The sequence below is a fragment of the Meriones unguiculatus genome, chromosome 11, assembly GCF_030254825.1.
Source record: "Meriones unguiculatus strain TT.TT164.6M chromosome 11, Bangor_MerUng_6.1, whole genome shotgun sequence".
Lineage (NCBI taxonomy): Eukaryota > Metazoa > Chordata > Mammalia > Rodentia > Muridae > Meriones > Meriones unguiculatus.
This window is the reverse complement of record NC_083359.1, coordinates 99,928,833-99,947,985: the sequence shown is the minus strand read 5'-3', so window position 1 is coordinate 99,947,985 and position 19,153 is coordinate 99,928,833. Positions and strand designations below refer to the sequence as shown.

The window sequence follows — 19,153 nt, the reverse complement described above, 5'->3', positions numbered from 1 at the left end:
GAGCTTGGTTGGCTGCCAGCAAACCCCGGAATCCTTCTGTATCAGTTCCCACAGCACACACAACAGTGCTGGCGTTACAGGTGAGCGTGTGGACACACATAGGGTTTGTTGTTGTTTAGACAGAGTCTAACTGTGCAGCCCTGGCTGGCCTGAAATTCGCCATATAGACCAGGCTGGCTTTGAAGTCACAAGAGATCTGTGTTTGTCTGCACCCAAAAGCTCTGGGATTAAACATGTGCACCGCCACTGCCCAGCCTTATTTTATTTTCTTGTGTTTATGTGTATGAGTTTTTGCCTGTATGTATGTGTGTGTACCATGTATATTCCTGGGGAGCTGCCATGTGGGCTTTGGGGACCAAACTCCGGTCCTCTGAAAGAGCACAAGTGCTCCTAACCTCTGAACCAATTCTCTATCCCTCAACTTTATATAATATATGTTCTAAGTCTATTTTCCTGTAAAAATTTTTAAACTTCATTTTTCTTGAGCGCTAAGTAGGATTCCATTATACAGAAAGAGACCAGATTTTTATTATCCATTCATCTGTTGATGGACAACTATGTTGATTACAATTATTTGTTTTAGTGAACAAAGTAATTATAATTTTTGTTTTGGTTTGGTTTGTTTTTAGAGACAGGGTTTCACTCTGTAGACCAGGCTGGCCTCGAACTCATGAAGCTCTGCCTGCCTGTGCCTCCCAAGTGCTGGGACCAAAAGCATGCCCTCCCACTGCCTGGCTATAAATACAGTTATTAGCATTATAATTGTTCTATTTTTAATAATCATTTTAATCTCTTATATTGGAACCAGGGAGAAGGATAAAATGGTAAAGGCACTTGCTGTGAAGCTGAACAAATTCAGTTTGATTTCTGGGACCCCCAGGTGGAAAAAAAGAACCCACTCTTCAAGCTGTCCTATGACTTCCACATACATATCAGGGCATCCAAATCCCCCCTATAAATAAATAAATAAATATTATTTAATCCATTACACCACCTAATTTCTAAACTCAGCATACCATAGGTATCTCTGCATGGGGAAAAAGAGCCGATACAGAGTTTAATTCTGCCTTAGATCTCCAGCATACAAGTGTAGTGGATGGTCCACATGGATTACTTTTTAAACGTCGCAGCTGTCTAAGAAGGAAGAGTACAGCTAACTTTTTTTGGTACTGGTTCTCCAGCCCAGGCCTTACACATGCCAAGCAAGCACTCTACCACTGACCTACACTCCAGCCCTTTTTTGTATTTTTCATTTGGAGAAAAGGTCTCACTGAATTCCAAGACTGACCTTAAGCTTACTTTATAGCTTCCGTGGGTCTGGAACTTCTAGTCTTTCTGCCTCTGCCTCCTGAGGATTTGAAATTATAGATCTGTAAAAATAAGCTACTAGGCCTAGGTTATTTTTATTTTAAACTTCTTCTTCCTTCCTTCTTTCCTTCCTTCCCTCCTCTCCTTTTCTTCTTTCTTTTTTTCTTCTTTCCTTCCCTCTCTTCCTCATGCTTTTATTCCTTTGGTTTCTTCTCCAGGAGACAGGACTTGGAGAAAGCTGATCTGGAACTTGCTGTGTAGCCAGGATAGCTCTGACATTGAGATCCTCCTGTTTCAGCTTCTCAAGTGCTGAGATAATAGGGCTGCACCACCACCCCTGGCTTATAATCATCTTTTTTTTTTTTTTTTTTCCTAAAGTCTGTGGCAATGTTGCTTCCTAGTGCTCAACCTGTGGTGGATACTAAATAAACACTTGTCCAGTAGATGAACAAATGTGCCATGCAGGTTAAGACCTCATTCTTACCCTCATTTCCCTTCTGAGAATAGATAGACATTGTTTGTTTGTTTGTTTGTTTTGATACAGGGTTTCTCCCTGTTCTGGATGTCCTGGAACTCTCTCTCTCTCTCTTTCTGTAGATCAGGCTGTCATCGAACTCACAGAGATCCACCTGCCTCTGCCTCCGAGTGCTGAGATTAAAGGCATGCACCACCACCTCCAGGCTTCTGAGATTATTTTTAAATTTTATTGCATCAGCCCCTCAAATGTTCCCCAATTCTCAGAGAGCAGATTAAGTTACCAAATTATCCTAAAAGTAATTGTGTACAATTTCTCTCCTTCCAAAATTCAACCATTTTCACCTATTCCTTTAAGAAAGATGTATTGGTCTCTCACAATTTGCACAAGACAAAGCAAAAAGCACACCCCTAAAAAAATTCCCCTAAAGAAAGCATTCATTCAACAGATGTTTGAGTACCTTTCACAGATTCAAGTACAAGCACTTGAGAGATTGAAGCAGTGGAATTACCATGAGTTTAAGGACAGACAGGGCTGCAGAGTGAGACCCCATTAAAACGAAGAAAGAGGTGCAGAGACTGGGTGGGGGATGGTTACTCATCAATGTACCATGCTGTACACCCTAACCAGCATGGCCTTTAAGTTGAGAGCCTTCTTCCTCTGTCTCCTGATTTCTGGGCCCATCAGCTATGCCATCCAACACAGCTGGCTGCTGTGTGTGTGTGTGTGTGTGTGTGTGTGTGTGTATTTATGTGTCTATATCTGTGTGTATGAAGTATCACTAGATAGCCAGCTTGCTATGTAGACCAGGCTGGCCTTGAACTCTCCATTATCTGCCTGACTCTACCTTCCGAATGCTGGGACTAAAGGTGCGCTGGTGCCTGGCCAACACCCAGCTTCTTATCTTTCTTCAAAGTTGATGGCTTCGGTGCCTCCTGCTGCCTGACATATGCTCAGTGATGAATAAACATTTGTTGTGGCTTAAGCAAACATAGTATACAGGTCATTTCCCTTCAGAGAACATTTCCTAAAGCCTCTTTGTCAAGCACATCATTTTTAGTAGCCTTTTTATCATCTCAAAGAAAATCACCCATCCAAAAGTGTATTTACACAGTGACTTCGGAAGTGTCCTGATGACAATATAGAAGAGAAACACAGGGAAAGTGCTTATGAAAATGGTGAAATTTGTGCATGGTTCCTCTGACAACAATGAAAAGGAAAGATGCTTGACTTTCTCCACGGAAACACCAAGAAAACTTCTGCCACAGATGCACACAGACAGCAGTGAGTGGTGTGTTTGTGTGTGGCTTGAGTGAGTTTTGGTTTTTGTCTGGGTTCAGTGGTGCTAGGGATGGAAGCCAGCCTCACACATGCTAGGCAAGTGCTGTACCACTGAGCTGTGTACCCTAGCCCAGGGGTATGATTATTTAAATTACAAATAATCCCGAAGGAAAAAAAAAGTTTATATAGTTGACCCTTCACTGGAAATTTTGATGTACATTAAAACCATTCACAAGCTGGGCGGTGGTGCTGCATGCCTTTGACCCCAGCACTTGGGAGGCAGAGGCAAGCAATTTCTGAATTCGAGGCCAGCCTGTTCTTCAGAGTGAGTTCCAGAACAGCCAAGGCTACACAGAGAGACCTGTCAGGAAAAACCAAAACCAACCAACCAACCGAGAAAGCCATTTGAAAGTTCACCATGTTGATCTGTGAAATGCAAGCCCTGTTCTGAGGCTACCACAGACTGTTTTTCCTCTGTGACTGGTGATGGTGGGTGAGCCAGTCTGTGTACCATGGGTCCTCTGCCACCCTCAGGACTGAGCAAGGCCAAGTCTTCTGCCCCTGGAGAACACTCCGTGAGAATGCCGGGGGGCCTGGGAGAGAGGCTGCCTCTGGTCTGGCTGCCAACTCGCTGCATATCTTCTGCCAGCAGGAAGTCAGACATCCAGGGGAATGTGGTGTGCAAGCAGCAGCCAGGCCAGGGTGTTGGCCTCCCAGGTGTCAGACAGCAGGATTCCGGCTGGGGCAGAGACAGGGGTGCTAAACTGACGAAGCACCAATTACAAAAGACATATAATAAGTACTAAAGGCACAGGCCACCGCGCCTCCCCAACAATCTGGTGTGTCAGGATGCATCTACTTATATTTTTAAAAACGCAATATTGTTGTTGGTGAATTCTCCCGAGCGCTGGGACTAACGGTGTGTGCCACCACACCCGGCCCTTTTTTCATTTTCTTTCATTTTATTGTAGACAAGATCTCACCAGGCTGGCCTCGAAGTGACTAGGATGACTAGGATGACCTCAGACTTCAGTATTGTTAATTTAATTTTTTTATCACTTAAATTTTTTTTCTTTGGCAATTATATAGATTTCTCAAACTTCTGATCCTTCTCCCTCTCCCACCCAAGTACTGATATTAGAGGCATGTTCCATGCTTCCATGGTTTTATACGGTGCTACGTGGTTCAGTCCAGAGCCTCATGTATGCTGGCAAGTACTCTGCCTACATGCCCAGTCAGCCAAGCCATTTGTGTTTTGTTTTTTTTTTTTTAAGACAAGGCCTGCTGGGTAGTTTTGGCAGGCCTGGGACTGGTATTCACTATGTGACCAGGCTGGCCTCAAACTCATACCAATCCTTCTGCCTCAGCTTCCTGAGTGCTAGGATCAGAGGTATAAGCCATCGAACCCTGCTGCTTTCTTCTCTCCTCTTCTTCCTCCTTTTTGTCCTGCTCTTCCTTGTCGTCATCCTCACAGTCATTGTTTTCTATGAACAAGATGGAGTCTCACTAGATTACGCAGACTGGCCTCCAACCCTTGGGCACAGGGAATTTTCCTGCCCAACCTCCCAGATAGCTGGGACTACTAGTCCTGCCCCCTTGCCTTGCTGTGAGAGCCCCAGAGAATAACAGTGAGAGGACAGACACTGAGGTCAGGCAACATTTTCTTCTTGTTATGATTTTATCTCCTTTGAATTTTATTAATTGTTTTTAAAAATATTTTTTTATGTGCATTGGTGTTTTGACTCCATGTATGTCTGTATGAGGGTGTCAGGTCACCTGGAACTGGAGTTACAGACAGTTGTGAGCTGTCATGTGGGTGCTGGGAACTGAACCCACAGACTCTGGGAGAGCAACCAGTGCTCTTAACTGAGCCGTCTCTCCAGCCCTGAATTTTATTAATTCTTATTCTTCTTCTCCTCCTCCTCAACAGTGTTTCTCTGTGTAGCCTTGGCTGTCCTGGGCTTGCTTTATGGACCAGGCTAGCTTCAAACTCACACAGATCCCCCGCCTCTGCCTCCCTGGGTGCTGGGATTACAGGCATGTGCTACCATGCCCAGCTTGAATTTTATTAATTCTTAATAGTCTTTAAAATTAAGTAATTCAAAATGTCATGCATATTAAAAAAATAAAATAAAGTGGGGCTCAGTGTGCAGCTGCTGCTCACAGGCAAAGGGTGCACGTTGGGCTCTCCAGTAACCACTGAGAGAAAGACTAGCGCACCTCTGTAGCAACCCCAGCACTGTGGAGCAGGGGCAAGCAGCGCTCACAGGTCTAGCTGAAGCGGTGAGGTCCAGGTTCCTGAGAGACCCTGTCTCAAAACATAAGGTGGTCTGGGGTGATGGTTCAGGGGTTCAAGCACCTGCTGTGTGAGTATAAGACTTCTCAGCCCCTAGCTGGGTGTGGTGGCCCATCTGTCCTTCCAGCCTGGGACAGTGAAGATGATTGTGGACATCAACTGGGGCCACTCTATACACACAGATGTGAGCATATACCCCCCACACACATGAAAAACATACACACGAGCACTCCACACACAGAGCTCAAAAATAAACATCTTTCACACTGACATATAGTTAATGCAATTGGTTAATCCCTCTGTGAGTTAGAGGCCAGCCTGGTCTAGGGCTACATGGAGAAACTGTATTTCATCGCCCCCCCAAATATTTAATGTTATAGCTTCTGATACATTCACTTCTTAGTTACAGAATGACATATTTTTGAAAAAAAAAAAAAAAAAAAGAATTTGCACAAAAATGAGCCTATAGTGATTCAGGCCTTTAATCACAGTGACTCTGGAGGCTGAGGCAGGAGGATTACAAGTTCAAAGCAGGCCTGGTCTAGAGAGGAGCTGGAGGCCAGTGTGGGCAAATTAGCCAGATGTTGTCTCAAAATAAAACAAACCCCAAAAAGAGGGCTGGAGTCACAGGTTCAGTCCCCAGCATCTCACCCACGTTAACTATGTGAATAAACAAATACTAACGTGAAAACTACACACAGCACCCACCGTAGGAGGAGTGTAAGGGAAAGCAAAGCTTCCCTTAGCGCCCCTGACTTCAGTCTTCCAGAGATGAGAATTTTGAATGGCTGTCTCCGAAACTTCCTGATACAGATAAACACATGTATGTAGACATCTTGATGCAAATAAGCACATGTATGTTGACATCTTGTAACTCCTTCTTTCCTATACTTTTCCCTCACCTTATCCACATTTTATTTAGTTTTTGAGACAAAGTTTCCTTATGTAGCCCAGGCTAGACCCCAAATCCAAATCCTCTTTCTTCAGCCTCCTCAGTATCTGAGATTAGAGGCATGCATCACCGCACCTAATTTAAACTCTTTCTTATAGCATTTAAAAAGTTTGCTTTTATTTTTAGTTCTGTTTATAGAGAGAGCATAGGCTTGTGTATGTGAGTGTACTGTGCGCTGAGGTCAAGAAAGCTTGGAACTGGAGAAAAGGGCAGTTGTCTGGTATCTGATGTGGGTGCTGGGAATGGAACACAGGTCCTCTTAACCACCAAGCCATCTCTCCAGCTCCACAGATGCACTATACATCCTGCGTGGCAACTTACTCTTCATTTACCCTCTTGGGAGACCTTTTTCTGTGACAGCATACCAAAGAGCACACATCTGTTGGCCAGTTTACTTCACCAGAGTTCCAGAGACGGCGCTTGTATCTTAGGGACGTGACCCGGCCTAAAGCAGACAAGCATATGAATTCACCTTTGCTGAGAAGACGCTCAGACACCCCTGGGGATGGGCACAGAGCCATGTCCCGAAGGTGTTTGTGTTGGATGATGAAAAAAATAAAAAAGCCAGGCTGTGGTGGCATATGCCTTTAGTCTCAGCGCTGGGAGGTGCTGTGGGCCATTGGAGGGCAGGTCTCTGTGAGTTCAAGGCCAGCCTGGTCTACAGATTGAGTTCCCGACTACACAGAGAAACCCTGTCCCCTGTCAGGGAACAGGGGAACCCATCATGGCAGGTAAGGAGATCTCCACGGAGAGCGATAGGGCTTGATGCCAAGTTTAGCAGGGCCAAGTGTGCATGTGCAGCCATGGAGCAGGCCAGAGGTGGTGGGTGCGAGTCCACCAGAGGAAGCATCAGAAGTTAACTTCCAGTGAAACTGACCAAGCAGGTTTCCTGCTGAAGATGGACCAGTACAATCACCACCCACCTGGTAGATGGAGGAGAACTGAGTATCATTTTCGCTTACTGTGACAAAACGCCTGACAAGATCAACTCATTAAAGACACTGAAGGTTTTAGCCGGACATGGTGGCACACACCTATAGTACCAGCACTCAGGAGGTAAAGGCAGGTAGATCTCTGAATTCGAGGCCAGCCTGGTGTACATAGTGAGCTCCAGGACAGCCAGGACCATGGAGAGAGCCTGTCACAAAGAAGAAGATGAGGAGGAGTAGGAGGAGAAGAAGGAAAGAGGTTTCATTTGGGTCAGAGTTTCATTTAACGATCATTGGGCTTCATTCTTTTGTTTCTTTTTTAAAGATTTTTTTTTTTGAGCAGACATGACTGTCCTAAATTGTTTATTGGGCATGAATTTTGCAAACATTACGGTAACGGTGGAGCTGGAGAGTGTTGGGCCTTCTCCAGGCTGCGGGGTGAGCGCCACCAATAGTGCGGTGGAACTTGTGGCCCTTTCAGAGGCCACGGCTCTTGCGGCCAGCAGATGTCAGACCACGCATCTCTCTGTGTTTGTGGACTGGTTTGGTGATCCGCTGGGTGTCAGGATTTCTCCTGATAGCTTTATGGAATGGAACAATGAGGATAACCTCAAAAAATTTGCATGTGGAATCTTCACCAACCCAGGAAGAATTCAGGACTCTCAAAGCCCCGCAGTGGCGTCCAGCTCTCTCCTCAGCAACAGATTGAGGCTTCGGGCAAATTTTCTCTGGTTAACACCATGGTGGACAGGCTTGCCGTAAGTTGCACTCTTAGGAACTGGGCGTTTGCGGCCACCACGGCGGACACGAATCCTGTAAATAACATAACCTTGCTCGGCCTTGTATCCCAGCCTTCGCACCTTATCAGGCCGACTGGGGCGGGGAGCCCTGTGCAGCGCAGACAGCTGGCGGTACTGCCAGCCCCGGACCCTCAGAAGAAAGCGCATCACGTCCAACTGCTGCTTCCTCCATAGCTCCTGGAAGTACTTGTATGCACCTATCCTGGCTCACCTGATGGCTGCCACCAGACGAAAGGAAGAAGCCTTTCTCCCACAATCCCTTTTGTGGCTCCTCTCCCACCTCGGCCACCCTTCTTCCGATCTTAAAGATTTATTTTGTTTTATTTTATTTTATTATTTTATAGGTACGGGTATCTTGCCGGCATGCGTGTATGTACCACGTGGAAGTCCATCGCCTATGAATTCCCTGGAACTGGAGTTACAGACGGTTGTGAGCTGCCATTGTGGATACTGAAAGTTGAACACCTACCGTTCCTAACAAGCCATCTCCAGCCTCTTGGGCTGGCTCCCTTGTTTCTAAGTCTGTGGCGAAGCAGGACCTCATGGTGTAAGAGTCTGATGGAACAGAGCTGCTTCCCTCATGGCAGCTGCGGGATGTGGGGAGGAGAGGAGAGAGAACAAGATATACCCCGAAGGTCTTGTTCCCAGCATTCTCCTCCCTGCGTTCCACTCCACTCTATCTCCTCCTGAGTGTCCATTGCCTCCTAACCACTCATCATATCTTGAGCTAGTCAGTGGATTCACCCACTGACATCACCCTGATGACTCAGCCATTTCCCAGGAGACTTACCTGTGAACGTTGCTGCAGTGGGGCCCCAGGCTTTCAACACACAAGGCCCTAGGGGTCTTTTCAGGTGCAAACCAGAACAAATGACTGAAATGTTCAGCTATCAAGGGCTGGAGGTTTCTACCTCTGCCTCCTGAGTGCTGTGATTAAAGGTGTGCACCACCACTGCCTGGCTCTCAGGAACGGTTTTCAATGTGTATCCAGGCTAGCCTTGAAGCGTCAGCTCCATTGAGCTTCCTGTCCCAGGCTTATGGTAGTAAGTAGCTCAGACTACTAACTAGTACCACAGAGAGCACATGGAGGTCAGAGGTCGATCTTCAGGGGTCAGCTCTCACCTTCCATCTTGTTTGAGGCAGGGTCTCTCTTGTTGCTGCTGCTTGGGCAGCTACTCCAAGCTGACCGGCTGATGAGTTGATTTTGCTGTCTCTGTTTCTCATGTAGGAGTGCTGTGGTTATTGTCAGCCAGCTTTGTACAGGGGTTTCCTAGATTTGAACTTGGGTTGTCAGGCTGATTATGCTGCAAGAACTTTACCCACTAAGCCATCTCCCAAGCCCAGCTCTGTGGTTGTTTGTTTAATAGGCTTTTTAAATGATTTAATAGTTTGTTTAAGCAGATGGGGTGAGTGAAACTAAGAACTAGTAGAAAGATTACAATTGTGGCTTTCAGGTTTGTCGTGCTTTGTCTTCTAATGTGTAGTTTAGGGATATAAATAATAAGTGTGTGTTCTAGGGCTGAGTGTGTGGTTCAGCTGTAAAAGCTTTGTCCAGGATCCAAACATGCCTCTGAGTTTGGGGACAGCTGTGCTCGGTCTCTCCTTTGCCTGGAAACTGAAGTTCATGGGTGAATGTGGGGCTCACTCGGGACCACTCTTCTGGTCCCCAAGCCTTGTACTCAGGCCCCCCTCTCAGGGAAATGACAGATTTCATCCCTGATAAGGGCCCCCAGGCTTGGCACCCTCACGCCCTAGGTGTGGCTGATGGCATGGTAATTCTCCACCAGCACCTCTCCAGGTGGCTTCACAACTACCCGTCAGCTGACCACTTCCTCCAGCCAGGGCCCCCAAGAGCCTTTCATCCCCCCACAGCCTTTCATCTGAGCCTTTTAAAGTAAGTGAAAAGTTGCAGCTACCAAAGCCCGCAGGGAAGTAGGGAAGGAAACAGGTATGCTTCCTTAAGCGTCTAAGAGTGGCAGTCCGTGCATTGCTCCCGGCTGCAGAGTTGCCAATGCTTGGCCGAGTGTTTGGTTCCTCTGAGAACAGACTAGTTGAGAGACATCCTCGTGGGGCTGAGGGAAGCCCTCTGTGTCTTCCAGGAAAGTGGCGAACCAGACAGAGTCTCGTTCTTGGATGGGCTCTGATGTACCCTCTCTACATTCCTCTCTCCCTCTGCAGCCTCATGAGCTTGAGGCCCCAGATCCTCCTACAGCCACAGCCTCAACATCCACAGCCAGACCTGTCCTGAGATCTCCTGAGCCTGGAGTGCCTGCCCACCAGGAGCTCACAGACCAGATAGAAGCCCAAACCAGCACACCTGGAGGGGGGCACCTACTTTGCAAAGCAGTGGGCTTTGTACATGAGACGTGTCGTGTTAGACTTGGATGGCCTGAGTGGGTACTTTGCTAGGGGCCTGGCCAGGTGGTGGTCAGGGTAGGTGACGGAGCTGTAGGCTAAAGTAAATATGAACAAGTCATCCAGGATCCCTTAGCCTGCAGCCTCAGTACTAGAATCTGCTCTCACATACAGAGGAGCAAAACGAACACCATAAGCTGGGAGTTGTAACACACAAGCAGTGGATCGCACCAGGGTGAGGCCCAGGGAAGCCAGACCGCTTAAACAAGCCTAAAGGCAAGCCTCTCTGCTCCACCAGGGCACACTCTGCAAGCCAAAGTTTGCAGAGGTGAAGGGGCTAGCTTGAGGGCTGACGACTGATAAGGGCTTGCACAAAAACGAATCCTAAACTCTGTGATGTTCATGTTGTGGAGTCCTGATCTAGAGACATAGGAATGGCTGGGGTTGGAAGGCTGAGTACCCTGCAGAAGACAATGATCTGCTCTTGGGAAAAGGGTTCACACACCCTCACTTCTGTGTGGGACCCAAGCCCCAAGGTCCAGAACTCGGTTGAGTGACTGCGTAGATGGAGGGGAAGTCCTTGGGATGGAGCACTGGGGAAGGATATCCTCACACACAGGGATGGAGCTATAGGCTGGTAGCAGGGGGAAACCTTTACAGTCTTGGGTGGATGTTCCTAGTAGGCTCATCAGCCCCTCCTCCTAGGCCCTGGCTGCCCCTGCCCTTGCCCCTCAGCCCTCGGACTTCAGCCCTCACAGGGCCCCAAGAAACAAACACATACCTGTCCGGAACCCATGTGTTCTTTTAAACTTACTTCTTCTCCTAGATGCCCCACTGGATCTTTGAATCAAGATAGGTGACCCCAAAAGCCGCAGCCCACACACACTTGCTTAGGGACCTGCTGGAGTGATAATTCCAAAGCAGGACTAGCCTCAGCATGCAGGGTCTTCCCCAGTTCCCTGGAGATCCAGTTTCCTTCCACGTCTCAGTCCTTTCAAATCTAGAAAATGCCAAACATCGCAGGAGTGTAAGGCACAACTGCCTTCTCCAATGCTTCAAAAGGACATAAGTAAAGTTAAAAGTACCGTGCCTCACTCAGTCCCCTTCTCCCCGAAGATTTGCAGATGTCATGTATGCAGACGGTGGGTTGTACAAAGTTTTCTTTTTGGTTTTTTTTTTCCTTTTCTTTCCTTCTTTCTTTCTTCCTTTATTTGTGTATTTTTCTTTATTTATATTTATACAGCACCCTGCCTACATGTGTACCTGTGCACCAGATCTCACTATGAACCACCACGTGGTTGCTGGGAATTGAACTCAGTACATTTGAAAGAACAGCCGGTGTTCTTAACCTGAGTCATCTTTCCAGCCCCTATTTATTTATTTATTTATTTATTTTTCAAGACAGTTTCTCTGTGTAGCCCTGGCTGTCCTGGAACTTGCTCTGTAGACCAGGCTGGCCTTGAACTCAGAGATCCACCTGCCTCTGCTTTTCTAGTGTTGGGCTCAAGGACATGAACTGCCACCACACAGCTCAGACATTTCTTTCAAGTAATATATCAAACACATATTAAGACTCTATTACAGATTTTATAGTATTCTAGGCATGCTATAGGACACAGTTGCCTCTTGAATAGGATTTGCCATGGGTCTGGGATAGAGCTCAGAGGCAGAGTATTTGTATGGTACTCAGTATGAGTACTCTGCAGTACTCAGTATGACGTCCTGGCTTCAATCCCTTGCACTTCAACAAAAAGACAAACTTTTGATGTCCTGGACAATGAGTTGTGTTTTAAAAAGCAAAACAAAAGCCAGACGTGGTGACACATGCTGTCACCATATCATGGGGACTAATCATGCTTATAATCCCAACACTCAGAGGAGGCAGAAGGACAGTGTGCAAAGCTCTCACCAGCTTTGGGAAACACAGGGAGACAGTCTCAAAAACTCAAAAAAGGCCAGTGAGATAAATCAGCAGATAATCGTGTATGTCTCAAGGTTTGACGAGCGGAGTTTGATCCCTGCGGTCCAGATGATGGAAGGAAAGAGAGAACTGATTCTGGCAAGTTGTCCTCTGAGCTTGATTTGCATGCGTGTATACATACACACACATGTACACACACACACACACACACACACACACACACACACACACATGCTAACTGAACAGTTCTAAGCTGGTCCTCTGCTGGCCTTCCTGAACTAATTCTCATGGAGGAAATGTAACCCTACGCAACATTGCTAGAGGCAGCCCGGAAGTCAGCCTAAGAGTCCCCAGTCACTTGCCCTGAACAGCTGAGGTGAGGAAGATGGTTTCCTGGAAGGACACGTGTCCCCGAAGCCGTGGAAGAAGAGCCTGCTGTCCTTTCTGCCGGTGAGCAACTTCATCCTTCCACATCCTAGGAACGCCGAGCCCTGATCCCCAGCCTCTGTTCAGGGTCCCCTCAGCTACTCCGCCTGGTGCCCACGCATCTGCATCTCGGTGTATGCCCATCTGCTGATGCTCTTCATAGCACTGCCTCTTCACAGCACTGCCTTCCTCCTGTTCCTGGCCAGCCTGGACTGCAGACCTCACCCCACAGCCCTCTACCTCTGCCATTTCATTTTCTTTGTCTCCACTTATTTCAAAGGCACTGCCTTCTTGTTGTCCTTTTAATACTTGGGGATGGAATCCACGTCCCCAACATATGGTAGATAAGTGCTCTACCACTGTGCCACAATCCAACCCTGCCTCCTCATCTTCTGCATCTTCTCCTGGTCTTCCTCCTCCCACTTCTTATGACTGAAAATTTAATTAAGCCAGAGTCTCATATAATGTTAGTTAGGCAAGTGATCACAAGCCAAACCAGTTAATTCTTTCAAATACTTTTTTTGTTATTGCTACATTTTAGTGTGTATGTGTGTGACCATTCCATCCACAGAAGTCAGAGGACAATGTGTAGGGATCAGTTCTCTCCTTGGTTGGCTCCTTTAGGTGCTAAGCCATCTGCTCTGTCCCCAAATTCTTTCTTTAGAGGACCTGCTCCTCCAAGCTTGCTACTGTTTTTCCTTTCCATCTGTTTCTAAATAGTCTAGGTCAAAATATTTGTGATTTCAACCTTAGAATGGGCTGTCTTTTCAAGGACTGCTTCTTTTCCCTCTCTTTTAGTGGGAAATGCTAGTTAGTAGGCAAAGTGTCAGTGCTAATGGGCTTAATTAATCCCAAAACAAACAACCAAGTTAAAAAGAGAGCCATCTGTGGCACTGTTTGTAAAAGTAATGAGACAAAGGGAAAGTATATTTGGGGCATTTAATAGGCAGGGTTGAGTCAGAGTCCGGGAGAGATCTCCAAGGAGGGGCCAGTCAGCTGAGCTGGCTGGTTAAAGCCACCCAGTCATTCAGGCACTCAGCAGGTGGGTCTCAGACAAGGCAGGTTTCTTAATGTCAGACAAGGAACTTGAGAACCAAATATTCTCTTTTGCTCATGATTCGAGACTGGGTCTTGCTGCAATGACAGACGTGCAGCACCACACCAGGCTTCAGAGGTCGCGATGGTCCTTTCAGATCTCCATCTCCAGCGTTTTCTTTCTCTGCTGTTCTCAGCCTCGTTGGTGAGGTGCATCAGCCGGTTCCTGAAAGACTCCCCCAGAGGACGCCTTCCTACTAAGAAGCATTGGCACAGATAACTGCAAAAAGAAAAGGTGCCGTTCTTTTTGAAGATTCCCTATTCCAGGATCAAAAGTGATGCTGTGTTATATGAATTTATACCTCCCGCCTGCAGAACACAGAAAAGGCCTCTAATGGCTTGCCACGTTGCTTGCCACGTTATGCCTTTTGGAAGGACACTGTCTCTGTCTATTATAACCACTGACTGTGAAATAAACTTCAGAAACTGAAGGTGGGGAGCAGGGTAGAGGAAATCAAAGCGAAGCCAGGATCAAAGGGACAAAGAGCCCCTGAGATCTCAAGGGGGAAGTAGAGCCATTGGCTCCCCTGGGCTGCCCTTTCCTGGTTTCCCTTTTAATAAACACCCTGGGCTCTTCCACCAGGTCCTGGGCAGCCCAGGGAGAGGGCCCAACTTCAACAACAAAGAGAACAGGGGAAGAGAATACTTAGCACTTGAGGAGGAAAGACAGGCCTCTGATATTTGGGTGTTGGGGATGGGAAAGGTGGCAAGAAACAGACTATGCAGAAGGGATAACCACTCCAAGTGACCTTGACTGTCCCGGCCTGGCTGTGGCTCCCCGCAACCAAGGCTTCCCTCACGACACAGGTGTGTCTGAGGATTGCCTTTTTCATTTCACCTAGATTTCACCTAGTCCTCACCTGTGTCTGTTGCAACAGATGTTATCAACACTAAATCTGAGTAGTGGCCTAAAGCATTTAGCACATTCCATCATGCAGTGAGCTGCCCCTCGGGTTGGAGAGGGCAAATCCAGACCCTGATGTCAGCTGTGGCTGTGTAAACTCGCCTTGAAATGCAATCTTCTTTTCAGGAACCAATGCACTGGCTTGCTTCTGCTTGACGAGGTCTTTCGTGGAGTCTTAAACTCCACAGTGTATCTATTTGTGAAACAGTTCTCCTTTTCTCTCTCTCTCTCACACACACATATATTTTGTTTGTTTGTTTGTTTTTTGAGACAGGAACTCATTAGGTAGCTCTGACTGTCCTGAAACTCACTCTGTAGACCAGCTTGGCCTCAAACTCACAAAGATCCACCTGCTTCTGCCTCCCAAGTGGTGGAATTAAAGGCTTATGCTACTATGCCCAGCTAAGTTAAAGAAGACATTATTAAGAAGTGGAGCTCTTTATATTTTCCATTTGGAGAGATGAACATGAAAGAATTACTATTTAATATATGTTACAGCCGAGAAATGCCAGTAGAACATAGAATCTGAGTTCAATAAGTGCTTATGAGGCTAGGGTATTAGATTGGTGGGTGAGGCGCTCTCTCTTCAGCATGGGGACATGAGTTTGGATTGTCAACATCAAATGCAAGAACCTAGCACAATAGAACATGCCTGCTGTTCATGCCTGGAGTTTAAGAAACAGTCAGAGCCTGGAAGGTTGCTGGCCAGTCCCCCAGCCAAACCTGTGATTCCCAGGTTTAATAACAGACCCTGTCTCAAAAAAGTCAGATGAAGGGCCAGAGCAGTTCTAAGTGGCTAAGAGCTTTGCTGCTCTTAGAGAGGATCCAAGTTCGGAGCCTAGCACCTATGTTGGACAGCGCACAACTGCTTATAGCCCCAGCTTCAGGGGCTCCAACACTATCTTCTGGGCTCTGTCAGCACTGCACTCACAGGCACGTGTACACACACAGAGAGAAATAATCTTTAATAAAAAGTAAGATAGCAAATTGAGAAAGATACCTTATCACCCCCGCCCTTCACGCACAGGCACACACGTGCATATGCACACACAAACTATTAATTGGGGAGGGGCTGTCTCTACCATGGTGCATATGGAGAGGTCAGAGGACAACTTTGTGAAGTTGCTTGCTTTTCTCCTTTAACATTTATGTGGGTTCTGGGGATCATCAGCCTTAGAGGCAAGCGCCTTTGCCCATGAGCCATCTTGTCAGCCCTCGTACAAAGTATTCAGAAAAGTCCTCAAACTTTCACTGCACATATTTGTGCACAGGGCAGCTTTTGCAGACTTGCCAGAGTGGCCTCCCTCCCCGCCTCGTCCCTGAACCAAGGGGAAACCCAGATATCTCTGTATAGATAGGGCACACTGCATCCTTTACTTCAGTTTTGTAAAAGTCAAGTTTTGGTTATTTGGTTTTGTTTTGCTCTTCAGGGACCAAATCCAGGGCCTTGGGCATGCTATGGTGTGGGTCTTGTTAAATCAAATTTTATCCATTTCTTCATTTTTATCCTTTTTCTTTTCCAGGATCTAACCCAGAACATCACACAATGGTTATTCATCGAAAAGATGAAGTGCGCTTGGTGAACAGTGCCTGTATTCCCAGCACAAGAAAAGTGAACCAGGAAGATCAAAAATTCCAGGCCTGAAGCTAGGAGTGGTGACACATGCCTTTAATCCTAGCACTCAGAGAGGCAGAGAGCAAGGTGAGTCCAGGACAGCCAAGAATACACAGAGAAACACTGTCTAGGAACAAAACAAAACAAAACAGCCCCACCAAAGCACTCACAAACAAACATCTGTGCATGTGATTTTTTTTTTAAATTTACTTTTGTTTTTTGAGGCAGGGTCCTGTCACATAGCTCTGGCTGGCCTAGAATTCCCTATGCAGAACAGGTGGGACGGTATGATCCTTCTACCTCCACCTCCTAGGCTGAGGGATGGCAGGCATTCGCTACCACAGCTAGCTTTTGTGAACGTGATTTAAAATATTACTGAAGCAGTGCTCAAGGACATAAAAGGCTCGCTCTCTCTCTCTCTCCCTCTCTCTCTCTCTCTCTCTCCCTTTCTTCTTGAGACAGGGTCTCTCTATTATATAACTCTGGCCATCCTGAAACTCACTATGTAGTCTAGGTTAGCCTTAGACCCATAAAATCCCCTCCTCCCTCACCCCCTACCTCCTGAGTGCTGGGATTAAAGGTGTGCACCACCATGCTTGGCTGAGACTTTTTCTGTCCCTTCTAGCTCTAACCTGAGCCTTCTCTGTATCTGCACAACGGCTGTCTTTTTAGGCACATCCAAGCACATGCAAGAAAAGAAACTCAGTTCAGAGCCAGGAAGCTACTCAGCAGGTAAAGGTGCTTGCCACCAAGCCCAGTGGGCTGAGTCCAATCTCCACATTTATACAGTGGATGGAGAGAACCATTTCCCACAAATTGTCCTCTGACAACTCGTACGTGTGCACATTCACACACATACACACACACAGGGAGAGAGAATAACAAAAAAGCCAAATTTAGAGCAAAAGGGAGAATGGGCGTTGCTGAGCTCTTGTTTGGTGCAGACTGCAATGCGGGACAAATCTGAAGGAAACTGGTCAAAAGGAAATGATGCCCGTTGGTCTGTTTGGAGGCTTGTCAGATCACAAATTGCTCAGCCACACATTCCCAGCTCCCGGGAGGACACACCCTGTCCTGTGTCTGTTTCCATGAGCCCATTTCCCTGCCCTGAAGGGCCCCTCTTGAGCAAGCAGATGGTGGCAGAGGACAGGGACCAACAAACGGCCTGGGAGGATTTCCACATAGCAGGCTGGAGAATTCCTACAGCTCAGAACCCAGCCTCAGTGTCTGGGAGGCTCAACTGTCGCTGGCAGGCTCCTGCGGACTTCTGGTTTCCCCTCCTGGCTGGCCTCCTGACCCCTTCTGCTGCAGCTGAAGGACAGCAGCTCTTAGGTGGCAGAGACTATGCCTCTCTCTCCTTCCAAGATGAGTGGGGTCCGGCATTCCCATCCAGTCATATCTGGAGGTCAGCTTGGCACACTGTCTGTCTAGGTCTTCCGGCCTTGATCTGGATTGTAGTGTATTTCTTGGAGAGGAAAATGGGAACACACAGCAACTATATAAGAACATGTATGAGCACAGCCTACACAGCCATCAATGTTTTCATTCTCAAATAATTCATTTAAAATAATGTATTAAAAATGAGTGATGGGCTGGGTATGTGATTCAGTGATAAAGGTCTTGCTGCCATGGGTAAGGCCCTGGGTTTGATCCTCAACATCACAGAAAAAAGAAAGAAAAGAAAAGAATAAAAGTAGTCATGAAATTTCATGTTTAGGAGGCTGTGGCAGGTAGATCCCAAGTTCAAGGCCAGCCTGGACTACATAGTGAGACCCAGTCTCTAAATTAATGAGCAAATGCTTTGGGTATGTAGCCTAGTTGTTACGGTGCTTGCCTGGCACGTATGAGGCCCTGTGTTTGATCTCCAACACTGCATAAAGTCAGGGATAACAAGACCCTGATAGACATATGGGGGTGGGAGGAGAAAAGCCTAGAAAAATAAAAAATTGATTTTCTATTCTGTACACTGTGAGCCTTAAAAAAAAAATCTGTCATAGAAATAGAAGAGGAAAGAAAAGGAGAGGGGTTGGAGGTGTGTGTTTGAGGGGAAGGAATTAGATGGAAAAGCAGGTCTGGGGTTTCTCAGCTTCCTCAGAAGGCAGGAAGCTAGGACCCTTTCCTAGTGATATCCCACTGGTGAACAACTCAAGACTAGGACTTTGAGCAGATCCCTTCGCGGTTTACACCTGGAATAATTGCCCGCAGTGGTTACGTCCACTCTCGGCTCTTCCAGAGGGTAGGGGCCCAGTTCCCCGCACTGTGTCAGGAGGCTTACACCCTGTATCTTGGTTACAGTGCACCCATGGTCCTCTCTTGGCCTTCACGTAGCATTGGTACATACGATGTGCTCGTGACTGACACCTAAGAAAACAGATCTCTTCCTCTGAGACCTCCTATTAGCACTCTAGCAGCAGCAGGAACTGGACTGTGCTGTGAATCACCCCTCCCTCCGCGGAGAGTGAGAGAGAGAGAGAGAGAGACCCTTGAGGCCGTGGAAGCAGCGCCCTGTGCCCTTCTGTTCTGGCGCTACACGCCTCTGATTTCTCCCTGAAGCAACGTGGTTCCTGTTCCAAAGATGGTCACTGGGGTCCGGGAGAAGCAGCGATGTACGAGGCGGATAGACGCTCACGGTGAGAGAGCACCGGCTGGCAACGTTTCCCGCGCGCGTGAATGTTTATTTCCTTGGGTCCTAAGCACCGTGGGGACTCTTTTAGGAGCGCTAACCCGGTGCCACTTCGACCCACCGCGCTCACGGCATCCCTAATTGACAGGTCACAGATACTCCAGGCAGGAGCG

General features: G+C 47.2%; 1 pseudogene; it reads right to left on the bottom strand.

Moving 5' to 3' along the window:
• Positions 1–7,604: 7,604 nt before the first annotated feature.
• Positions 7,605–12,992, bottom strand: LOC110559484 (large ribosomal subunit protein eL15-like; annotated as a pseudogene).
• Between the last annotated feature and the right edge of the window lie 6,161 nt (positions 12,993–19,153).